At 34.5% G+C, this 9062-nt stretch overlaps 1 long non-coding RNA gene across 2 annotated transcripts; it reads right to left on the bottom strand.

The window, feature by feature from the left end:
- Positions 1–635: 635 nt before the first annotated feature.
- Positions 636–3765, bottom strand: LOC118163215. Of its 2 annotated transcripts, none has more exons than XR_004748925.1 (3): positions 3665–3765; positions 3103–3188; positions 636–1595 (listed from the first exon to the last, which is right to left on the bottom strand). It is a non-coding gene; the product is annotated as an uncharacterized LOC118163215 (long non-coding RNA). The 2 variants fall into 2 exon arrangements; XR_004748924.1 differs by lacking the exon at positions 636–1595 and adding an exon at positions 2812–2958.
- Between the last annotated feature and the right edge of the window lie 5297 nt (positions 3766–9062).

Raw genomic sequence — 9062 nt, 5'->3', positions numbered from 1 at the left:
CTAGGATGAGAACTAGATGTGATACTTTCTTTGAGTTGCCTGGCAGAATTGACTATAGCCCCCTCAACTGTCTGAACTTTCAGAAATCTGACAATGAATATCCCTGGATTTTTACCTGTACAGGTTAATAATATGCAACAGTCTCATTCTAGTCTTCTCTGTTCCTATCTTGCTAACAGAAAGATCCAAAGTCTGATGTTCCTCAGAAGATATTGATGTGAATATTTTTCATATGAAGAAACATACAGTATATGGGAATTTTCTTCTCAGGCTTTCTGTACAAAAGTTATATTAGGATTATAGTGTACCAGAGGCAATGTTTTTCATTTTTGTTTTAACTTAACAAACATAAGTTCTGAGGTTTTTGCATTGGTTCTAAAGGTGTTTAGAAAGTGCAGGGGAATTCGTGCTCATTGCTTTCATTCCTTCTTCTCTTTCCATGGGTTATTTATTCTTCCTGTGTTATATTTGTTTGCTTAAAAAAATATTAAATAAATAAATAAATAAATAAATAAATAAATAAATAAAATCTACTCCATATATATTTAGGGCACCACTGAACAAAGAAAACTCTTGTCTCCTATGCTTTCTCTATTTTCATCATTAAAAATGATTCCTACTTTTGTGTCTTACATTGTGTTTATAGGCTTTTACTTTTTGTACATTATCTTACTGCATACATGCATGCACATGCATACATGCAGAATATTATATACCGAGGTTCTCTCTACATTGATGTTATCTGTCAGCTCCTAAGAACCCCACCTTCTGGAGCGTGGACCTCTTACTTTGTAAATTCCATTGTTTTTCAAGCTGGAATAACTCAGTGGTTTCTTTATAAGCAGTGTCATATCTTTCCAGAGATATTTCAAAGATGCCTGCATGGCAGATTTGGAAATGAAATAGGTAAGTTATGTTATAAAAGTACAAAATACCCATTTTTATAAGAGAAATAAGTAAAATTCTCTACAGAAAATATGTGCAATAAATACAGAATATTGGAGGATCCACACCTTCAATTCAGGAATCTGTTTAAATATCTTTATTACATCTGCTCAGTAATACCTGACTTTGTATGCAAAGAATAACATTTACTTCCAGACAGAGGACATCCCAAAATATACTAACTCATAACCCATGGTCCATAATGAACAAAATGAATGGGCAGATTTGCTAATGATGAACAGTAGTGCAGCTCAAGATTTAGCCTCACTCAGTTGTCACAGTTTTATCAGACTGGAAGTTACTGAGACCCAGTTAAAGAGAGGAACTTCAGCTGTCTGAATTTAAATGCTGAAAGTTATTTAGTCACCTAGAAGAACAACAACATTCTAGTCAAATGCTTCAGCTTTTATTCAGCTCTCATACAAAAAGTTGGACTCAAACTGAGCTCTGAACAAAACTGTCATGCTGGCTGGCAGTGGAGTTTTATTCTGCCTTTCTTCCTGGCCTGGCTTTCTGCTTGACTACAGCCTTCTGTTGATGAGTGCAGTCCTCTTTTGGAGAAATGTTGGAGGTGACAGCAATGACATTCCCATTGCTATTTGTATGTACCTAGTGGGTACCTCTCCTGGCCTTGCAACTCCAGTTTCTAACTGAGAAGATAAAGTGATAAAAGGAACTCATGTGCTTTGATTCCAGTCATAGTTAGATGGATGGGTCCAAAGACATAATTAAAATAAAGAGCTTATTGTGAAATACTTAACAGATGCAACCGCATCCAATTACCAGCTTTACATTAATGCAGTAATAGGAACAGATCAAACAGGATCAAAAAAAAAAAAAAAAAAAAAAAAGTGTGTAAGGGAAAGCCATATGGTGAAGAAGCTTCAGAAGGATAAATACCAGTGTATAAACCTTTACAAAGGTATCTTTAGAGCTACTGCTAGAATACCTGTTCTCTGTCCCAGAATTCAGCTGTACTTTTAACTATACGATTCACTTACATCTCAGAAACTTAATGTGTTACATAGATTCTTGAGAAAATTTCTAAGGAAAAAACTTCAATTTTAATTCACTTCTTTGTTTTCTGGCAGTTTTGTCTGTTATGGACTATAAGTCCTTTATTTCTTAGGATGTGTAACAAGCATAATATATATATTTTTTCCTGGCTTCAAGTAAATTATTTGTTGTGAGTAAATTATTTATGTGTCATTCCTTTTTAACTTTTACCTTTCTTTATAAAATTTAAATTATTTACAGGATTATTAAATATACATAATATTTAATATTGGTAATTAATATTTATCAATCACTTCTTGAGAAGGTGAAGAATTTTGTGGAACAAAGGAAGAATTATAATGTTTTCTTATATTATAGATGAAAAATTATGATTCCAATTTAAGACACTGCAAAGCTCAAGAGTTACAGACTCTACTGGATCTTTTGGTCTGCATGTGCATTTCACCTTTAAAATCAGTAGTAAAGTATTACACATGAACATTTGAGATAGTTCATGGTGACCACTTTTCTCCTTGTATAAATTCACATAATTTGCATATACATGTTTCTATCAGAAAAAAAAAAAAAAAAAAAAAAAAAAAAAAAAAAAAAACTAGATGAAAACTGTCTCCAGTAGTCTTGGTTGATTGACATAATGGAGTTCTTCAAGGACAAAGACAATATGTGTTAGATTAAATTTAGACTGACTGATCCAGCAGGAGGTTCCAGGAAACTGTAAAACTTGATTTTAAAGATAGCTTTATATAGCTATATTAAAGACACACACACACAAAGAAACCCAACTATCTTTCCTGTACAACAACCAAGGCTATACTTTCCCCTATTATGCAACATTTAACTTAACAGACTCCTGAAGCTGAGTCGACAAACATGTGACAGACCTTTTATGCTGCTTAATGCACTGCCAGAGACATTCAGGCACTGAAATGATTGCCACATGATAAGAGTACATGTAGAAGTAATTGACCTGATCCACAATTGTGCAGTTTTCTTCACCTATTGTTGATAACAACAAAACACATTTTATAATCCGTGGGCAGAGATGGAGTAGCACTTTCTTTCATTTTGTCCTCAAAACATGTACGAGAGAAGCAATTAGGCTGAGAAGACTCTTAATTTATGAAAGAGTTGTTTACATACTGGCTTGGAAGGGCCATACTCTGGAAGAGTGATCTTCAGTGTCTGTGAAGAGACTTTCAGAGATCCTGGGAATAAAATACATTCACCTGTAGAGCATGAAATGTGAACAGTAGAAGCAAAACTTTACAGGAGCCAGAGAATTAAAATTCATTACTCCACCCCCCCTCCCCCCAATCCCTTTCTCTTCTTTCTCCTGTCCCCAACATCCCTGAATAGTACACTCAATACTCTTTGGTTAGTATTAAAGGCAATAGGAAAACAAGCAAGCAAAAGACTTTTAGCAGTTTAGAAAGAAAACAACAACAAAAACAAACAAACAAACAAAATGTATATAAACAAAGAAGTGGGAAATGAGGATGCTCTTGGAATTATATGATACCATACAATCAATTATTCAGTAGAATCAGATCAGGCTGCAAGTGTAGATAGAAAACTATGAGGGCAAAAATAAGAGAAGGAGTCTGTTTTAAAAAACAAAACAAAACAAAACAACAACCAAAAAAAAAACAGCACTGAGTCTGAATAATGATTTTCCCTGGCTCATGTAAATACTTATACAGACCTCCTTGTTTTCTGGATCAGGCCACAGTAAGAGTGTAATACATCAAGGAGGAAGGCAATGTTTCTCTGTCACTTCTTAAAACACTTCTTCAATAATTAAATAGCCATGGCCTGAAGCTCATCAGGCATTTAGAGCATTAGAAGTAGCTTCAGTAATGATAGGTTAAATGTCTGTAGGTGAGTGGAGACCACAGAAACAGGTTAAGTGCATTTAGAATTGTTTCTTTAGATATTACAAACAGAAATGTGAGGTTTGTTACAGAGATTTTGTGCTAAATTGAACATGGAGGTAATGCTACTGACAGTCTTTGTATACCTGTGGACCTAACAGTATTATTTATCCACCAGGTCATACTATTTGGTTTGTACTTTGCTGTAAAACCTCCCACAAACCTCATCCCCCCTTAAACCTGGAAAGTCACTAATCAAAAAATAGAAAATACAGTTTTTGAATTGAAATATGGAATTAAGAATGCATGAAGATTACCTCTTCATACATTGCTTTAGATCATGGCAGACTTTCGTACCATCTAGCACCCAGCTTTGAGATTGGAGGCTAGTGTGCATATATGTCTGAAAAAGTGTAAATATTCCTCCAGGGAGTACATTCAGATAGCGGTCAAAGTTGTGTATCCCAAATAATTCCCTAGATAATTCTCTTTCTCTCTTTTACATGTAGATTCTAGACTAACTAGTCACTAGGCACATTAGGTGAGTGGGTTGTTATGCTTCCTTGTTCCCTTATGATGTGCAGGAGGGTGAACTACTGTCAAAAGGCAAACATAAGATCAAAATACAAAGAAAAATGAAACAGGTTCACTGCACCAGTGAATAAACACTGAGAAAATCTAGACAATAACTTGATAGATCTTGATATCACTAGCATTTGTAATGGAAGTATAAAAAATTTATATAGCATCATTCTAACCTTATCTCTGATGAACTGGTATTGCATTCAAGTACTCTTAAACAAGACATCTTGAAGATAGCTGACCCTCAAACCAACCCCTAGGAACCCAGATATATATTGTTTAAGTTTTCTGAACTCATATACCTGATTCCATGCATTGAATTCTTGAATCAAAAGCATTTATAATACTCTGTTCTGTATAGTAGTGTTGTTTTTCTTCCGTTCATCTAGGCAGCTTCAGGTGGCTGAGTAATTACAGCCCAGATTCTGATTGCTACTCTGCAGGAATCATGGTCAGGCAAAAAAGGAGCAAAATCAGCCTGTGAATAGCAGCCAAATAAAATTGCGAACTGTAGATTTACAGAACTGTGTATATGATGGCCATGGGATATATGATACCTCAAATGAGAAAGCAGCAAAATCATGCTACTTATATTCTTATTGTGTTGCTGTAACTGGGCAGAGAGGGAAGTAAAAGGCTTTGTCACATCACTTGTCAAGTGAAGATATGTTTCCTCTCTGATCTGAAAAACTCTAGAGTGATTTTATTTAGTGTAGCTGGATCAGTGGAAAATCTCTATTACAATGCAGGAGTTGAATTAGGGTAAAAAAGGTAGGTTAAAGCAAAAAATATTTACTTAAGCTACACTATTGTCACCATTAAACTTTTCCTACAATCAGAATTCACTCTTTTTTTTTCTTTCTTTTTTTTTTTTCTTTTTTTCTCCATCATTTTCTAGGTTGACCTATATAGTTAGAAGGAAAGGCTGACTAGAGCATAAGAGATGAAAGAGTTATCTTCAATGTAAGCAAACTTAAAAAACAGCTTAGTTTCCTTTCCTTTCCTTTCCTTTCCTTTCCTTTCCTTTCCTTTCCTTTCCTTTCCTTTCCTTTCCTTTCCTTTCCTTTCCTTTCCTTTCCTTTCCTTTCCTTTCCTTTCCTTTCCTTTCCTTTCCTTTCCTTTCCTTTCCTTTCCTTTCCTTTCCTTTCCTTTCCTTTCCTTTCCGCGCTTTTCCGCTCTTTCCTTTCCTTTCCTTTCCTTTCCTTTCCGCCCTTTCCTTTCCTTTCCGCGCCTTTCCTTTCCTTTCCTTTCCTTTCCTTTCCTTTCCTTTCCTTTCCTTTCCTTTCCTTTCCTTTCCTTTCCTTTCCTTTCCTTTCCTTTCCTTTCCTTTCTTTTCCTTTTCAAATATTATTCTTTATAATTTTTTTCATCAGGGTATATTATGTTATCCATCCCATGTATCAAAAATTCTACCCTTCATGCAGCAGATTGCTTACTCTTCACAGAAAATGCCATATAGCTCTGTTATAAAAGGAGCTTTCTTTCTCCAAGAAAGGTGAATTCTTATATATTTATAAGATATTCAAAGATCGTAAAGGTTCAGACTACAGAGAAAAATCTTCAGTGTAACATGAATGTGGATTTTGCTCTGCTGGGATCTCACTTTATTGATCTTTCAGAATGTTCCTGTCAATTTGCACAGTCTATAAGGGGTTCAGGTGGCTCATCAGCAGAGCATTACTGTGTGGCTCACAGAGGATGCCAGTCAGTTACATCATGCAGCTGACAAAGTCTCGAAGTTGAGGTCTGTTCTATGATAAGAGCTCTAATACTTGGAATGGTGGAATGTAAAGTGTCCATAAGACATGCATTTAAATCTTGGAAAGCAAAAGTACTAAGAGGATACTGAAAGGGAAATTCAAATTTTAACTGCTCAGCAATGGTAATGTGTGACTAAAGAATGATTTGGTATGGAGTGCAAGAAGACCTGACTATAGAAAGGGTGAAACTAGCTGGAATTGGGAAAACCAGGGACAGAAGGACTTCCTGTAAAGGAGTGGTTTCCCTTGCTGATGATATAAGAAATAGCCACAGCTTTGTTTTGTAGCAATGGTGGAATAGGAGTGCTCAAGGGCACTTGGTGTTGGCACATGAAGCTAAGGCCAGGCTAGGGTGTTCCAGGCTAATGCTCACAGGACTGGTGCTGGGGCAAATAAATGTAACGAACCGGATGATATGTATCTTTGCAGACTCTTTGTAGAATGCCTTGCAGCAGTAAGACTCTGTCCAATGCACTGTTCGTTACAACTTTCTATATTTAAGCACAAAATATGTTTTTTAATTTATCTCAAGGGCGGCAATAACAATTCCCCAACAATTTGACTTTTCCATATTATTTTTGAAATTGATGCTAAAATATTCACTAATGTTTTCTTGAGCTGCTCCATCTTATTCTTGTCAGCTGTAGCAAATACAGTTTTCCACAGGGGAAAAACAAAATCGTTTCTACAGTAAATGTGTATATAGACAACCCACTCATTCACTTTTCTCTGCTGGGTCTAAATCTTAATTTCCCATCTTGTCTGGCATAGACAGCTTACTATTTTACACTTCCCACTGCACATCCAAAGGCCCAGGTAGGTTATCTGCACAGTGGCTCTGCTGTAAAGAGTAGTTATGAGTACGTGATATTTTCTGTCATTATATAAATAAGGCCATAAGTGCATAGGGTGGGGAATTAAAAAAAAAAAAAAAAAAAAAAAAAAGTTTAATTAAGGTGGGTTCTCATCTTAGATCTTTGATTGTTGCTCTTGGAAATTTAAATTAACCTTCTGAGACCATGTCTTTATCTCAAAAATCACTTCTCCATCTGTAATTCCTGTTTCAGCTTTGCTTAGCTACATGATCTTGCTTATAAAATATTTCTAAAAATAGTTTCTAGGGGAAATGTTAGATAACAATTCCTCTTTTAAAATGAAACTATGCAATCAAGTTCTGCCACAAACTGAAACTATGCAATCAATTTCTGCCACAAAAAATTCTGATGAAGAGTTGGTACTCTTCATTTTGTGTCTTCATTTTATGTCAGCATTATTCTCCTGAATTCAAAATAGAAACAACAGTGGTAAAATAGATAAAACAAACAAACAAACCTTCTTAGATATGGTGTAAGAAAAAAAAGGAATGCATCTGTAATATGTTTTTGTATGTATTACAGTATCTTCTGAAAAGAGAAGTCTAAATACATTAGTTTTGGAACACACAAAAAAACAACACATATAGTTTTGGTACATGATTTGTGGAGTGAGGAGTAAAAGCGTAAGGATGTTTGTTCTAATTGTAGCTGACTCACAGAGTACCCAGCAACCACTGCTCTAGCTGGAACACATTAAAATGCCTGTCTTCACTAGCCATTTTCAAGGGATGACTGTTGAAACCTGAATTCAGATTTGACATAACAATCACTGAAAATCACAAGTTTCCTCTTCCATTTAATGCTTTCAAACCTTATCTCAGTGTAGCTAAGGACAGCATGTATGTATATCAAACCTGCTGTTCTTTTAAAGTGTAATAACCTAAAAGAACAACCAGAAACTCTGCATAGTTATTGAAATCAAGACATCAATGACGTCTTTGCATTGCTAATAAATGCATCTGAAGTGTGAAATCACTTAGAGGGGAAATTGCTATTAATTCATGTGTTTATGTTGCTAGTACTATCCATGCAATGTTAAAAAAAAAAAAAAAAAAAAAAAGTGCTATCGTCTTGTTATCTTTTTATGCTCTTGTAACTCATTGACCATTGGATCCATTGTACCACATCAAGATACAGCTTTGTCAAAAAAGAGGGGGCTGTATCCTGCTATTGCTAAGACTAGAAGTCTAATGATATTGTGAGAGAAATGTTGCAGAGGAAAGTAGGAAAAATCTTGGTGGTGGTGGCTTCTGCTCCCTCACCCCCCAGGAGAGAGTACAAATGCATATCACTATATTTTATTTTATTTTATTTTATTTTATTTTATTTTATTTTATTTTATTTTATTTTATTTTATTTTATTTATTTTTTGTTGTCTCTATTAATAATTTTTACAAGTTAGGTCAATCACTTATTCTGACATAGAAAGAGTTTAGCACAAAATACTGAAAAACTATTGTGCTTCACTCAGTGAAATTCTAAATAATTGCAGAAAATTTTTAATTGTCTTTAAAATGGAAAAATACCTTGATGCATGGGAAAAATACATGTATATATATTTGTTAATTTTCATTGCGAAAACATGTAGCAGTATATGAAACTTACAAACAAAGAATTTTGTAGTCTTCCACTTTGTATAAATATATACAGGAGTTGATTTTTTTTTCAAACTTTTGAAAGTTTGTACTCATTGATTTATTTTTCATGCTAATGTGAAATAAACACAGTCAGTAGATAAAAGAAAGACTTCTCTGAATAATATGACAGTTTCATACTTTGTAACAACATAAAAATTTTGCATAAAACACTTCAAATTAAGTGGTAAAACTGCAATATGCAGTTGAAACACTTATTGGAAAGCTTTGGTAAATACTGGTGATACAATAATATCAACTATACAACACACCAAACAGTAGATGTAGGATCTCTTCTCTCATATGACGTAAATCAAACAATAGAAGTCTAATTGAAACCCCTAACTGTGCTTGAAATATTCAGTGAGCACAGAGTAA

This window comes from Oxyura jamaicensis, chromosome 2 (genome assembly GCF_011077185.1).
Source record: "Oxyura jamaicensis isolate SHBP4307 breed ruddy duck chromosome 2, BPBGC_Ojam_1.0, whole genome shotgun sequence".
NCBI lineage: Eukaryota > Metazoa > Chordata > Aves > Anseriformes > Anatidae > Oxyura > Oxyura jamaicensis.
The sequence above is the reverse complement of the archived record's forward strand: the minus strand, read 5'-3'. Positions and strand labels throughout refer to the sequence as shown.